General features: G+C 35.6%; 1 long non-coding RNA gene across 1 annotated transcript; it reads left to right on the top strand.

Moving 5' to 3' along the window:
* The first annotated feature begins 663 nt into the window (after positions 1–663).
* On the top strand, positions 664–3,150 carry LOC121985097. Its single transcript, XR_006113062.1, has 2 exons — positions 664–1,015; positions 2,933–3,150. It is a non-coding gene; the product is annotated as an uncharacterized LOC121985097 (long non-coding RNA).
* Positions 3,151–3,438: the final 288 nt, after the last annotated feature.

Below are 3,438 nucleotides of genomic sequence, written 5' to 3'. Positions count from 1 at the left end.
GAGCTTGAATCCTACATGCATAGAATGCAAAGCCAATCTAACTACTAGAGTAATTCTATTAACAATTTAGTTAATTATCAAGTTAATTAAATCAATTATCCTTTTATTAATTTGATTAACCCTAAGTGAGCTTAATTAATCATTAATTAATTAATTAAATCAAATCACTATTTAAGTTCTCAACTAGACAGTTAATGATCAATTTCTAAATCAGCTAATTAATATCCAAATTAATTATCTTTATTACTTACCTATATTAATCCTCAATTAATTATTAACCATTAAACTGAGTAATACTTTAATTACACCACTTAATCATCTAGTTAATTTCATCACTTAATAAATCAAACTTATCAATCAATCTATCGATTAATCAAACCATGAATTTATCAACCAAATATTTAAATCATCAATGATTAATTAATCAACTTACTTAACGGTCAATCTGTAAGGACCCACGAGTGAAATTAAGGAATTTATTTACGAAAATGTCTAAGGTCATGCAAACTTTAACTAAAGGATTAACTTATAAAATATTCTACGAATTTTAGAATTTTTTTTGGAATTTTAATTAAACTTATATGACATATTTTAAAGTGATAGAATTATTAAATTCAGGGGAAACATATGATATTTTGTTAGGTTGGAAGTTGGTTAACTTAAGTAACTTAGGGTTTGAAATAAAAGACCTAGGTATTATACCTATACCTCCCGATTTCCGGTTGATTGTGGCTCGAATCTCCGTTCCATCTCTACTCATCACCTTCGCTGGTGTTGATCGGCTCTCCACCAAGCTCAGGTTTCCGATCAAGCACCAAAAGATCTCGGTGGAGTTGCGATTGGATGTGGAGTCCCTTGACCACCACACCGGCGGCACGACTACAGCTAGGGCGAGGGCTCCGACAGAGGAACGAGGAAAGGAAGGCAAGTACTCTGTAATATGATGGTATGAGATCCGCAAGGTAGAGGATAGGAGCTTGGAAGAGTTGATATGCTCACCGATTATGTTCAGCAGGTTGATTGAGATGCGATTTGGTGCTTCTGTGTTATCTCAATTTCACCTCGTGATTTTCATGATTTCTGCAAAAGATGAGAACATCTTTGATGGGATTTGAGTTGTACTGGTTTTTCCTCTCGTGAATTGAGTTCTGATTTGAGTTCTTTGGGTTTGAGTTGCGAATTGGTTCTTCCGATGGTGCTCATGTCTCCGCTTAAGAATTCTGTGAGATTCTGGTTTTGAAAGTGAGTTGTCACAAAGTTTTGTTATGATTTGTGATTGACATGAGTTTTAAATTGGTTTCCTCTTGTCGATCTGATCCTGCGATCCGGTTTCTGGTAGCCTTGGTTAGTTTTCTTTATGCCACTGGAAGCTTTGGAACAATTCGTTTGGATTTCTGTAGAGTTAGTTGATGACCTAGCTATATTCCGTTTGGATTCAGTGAACATTGTTTGGAACTGGAATTTGATATGGAATTTTATCTCTCGAGATTGTTCCGAGGATAGTGAATTTTGTTTAGGTTGTATCTATTTGTTTATTCTTTCTGTTATTGTACAGTTTTGATTCGTGAGGTTATTAGATGACCATGGAATTCAATGAGATTTGTTTTGTTATGCGGATAAGGTTGATTTGTTGGGAGTTAACTTTGGTGTGGTTTTGATTCGTGGGGAGTTAATTTTGATTGTGATTTCGGTTTCTTACGAGTCAGCTGCGATTTTTATGGAAGGATTTAGTAGACTATGAGTTTTCTTTGGAGGTTTGAACGTGGATTTGTGCTGTGGTTGTTCCTGTTGTTGTGAGAAAATTGTGTTTTACAGCGGTCTTTTGAAATGGGCGATGGCTTTGGGATTTTCTATTGGGTTTGGTAGGTGTAAACACGGATTCAAAGTTGGTTCTTCTTTCTTCTGATGTTTTCATTGGTGTGATGGAATTCCATATCAGATTCTTTAAAGGTATTAATTCGAGATTTTTTTTATTTTTATTTTGTTGCTTTGTTGCTAGAAGAATAGACAAGTATGGACTGTAGGTGTTATGAATTTATTATTCTCGACAGTAGAAATGTTGTGTGTTGAATGCTAGGAACAGAACTAAAAAAAATATGGAGGATAGTATGCACTACCTGTGGAAAAACTATGCTAAATGCTATGAACTGAACTAGAGTTGACTATGATGCCTTGGTGGCTGATCGAATTCTAGATAAATATAGAGTGTGATGTGTCGATTTTGAGTTGTTCTTATGTGGTTCCGATGACTTTAGAATTCTGAATTTGGATTTATTTGGTTTCTTTCTAATTATTTTAGGTTGTTGTAGTTCAAGTTTTCCAGCTGGTTTTAATACTTTGAGATATACTCAAGTTTTTGGTTATACAAAAGATGAATTTTGTTTCAGTAGCTTGTTTACCTATGCATGAATTTGGCTCCGTTAAGGTTTCTGGGAAGTGATATGTTTAAGGAATGAATGAAGTATACAACTGTTATGAAACGAATATAGAAAGAATGACTGGAATATGCTATGAAATGAATGACTGGAATTTACTATGATATATTAACTATGTAGCTAATTGGATGTGTATGAGCATATGTGGTAGTAGTACGGGATGGGTGACCCGGGATGAGCTCCGGGGAGGACCCATCCAAACTTGACTGATATGGTTAGCTTCGGCTATATGACTGGATGCATGTTCTCTACGAGGTACCTCTAGGTTCATGGGACTGCTGACTGGCTCTAATTGTGGTTACCGGATATGTGACATATTCACCTTATTAGCTACGTAGGAACATTGTTGCATGATATATCTTTCTTATGTCGTACTTGGTTGTGCTATGTTTTCTTTAAAAGGCTTCTAGTTGTTATTTCTACTACTTTATGGATATCTTCATACTCATATTGGTCTGTACTTGCTGGGTCGTAGACTCACCACATTTATATTACAGGTGAGGATAACTTCCAGGATATGCCAGAAGGCCCACGGACGAAGTAGACGAGGAGGCGGGATGGGCGCATGGTACTGCCCGTTGTCCGGGAGGGCAGTGCATACTGGATCTACCAAGAGAGATTTTCGTTTCTTAGTCACTCGGGTGGGGAATGTTGAGGAGTTATTGTTCTTATCGATAAACATTTGTTAATATAATCTTGTCTATTGGTTATGATAGTTCCTTTATGGTTCGGCAATGTGATCATTCAAATCGTAGTTGTTGAGAGAGTTTGGTAAAAAAAAAAAACTTGGGATGTTTCACAATCAATGGTAGGTTATCAATTTAATCAACCAATTAACTAATACATCAATTAACCTATTGATCATTAAACTCCCAATAATAGAATTAATCATCTGATTAATTAATGAATAATTTGATACATTAATATCGATAAATGCATAATCAACAATGCTTATAGATACATAAATCGGCGGCCTCTTCTTTTCCAGGGGCGACCCGCGATG

Source organism: Zingiber officinale, chromosome 1B (assembly GCF_018446385.1).
Source record: "Zingiber officinale cultivar Zhangliang chromosome 1B, Zo_v1.1, whole genome shotgun sequence".
In the NCBI taxonomy this organism is placed as follows: Eukaryota; Viridiplantae; Streptophyta; class Magnoliopsida; order Zingiberales; family Zingiberaceae; genus Zingiber; species Zingiber officinale.
Note: the sequence above shows the minus strand (reverse complement) of the source record. Positions and strands in the feature narration are given on the sequence as shown.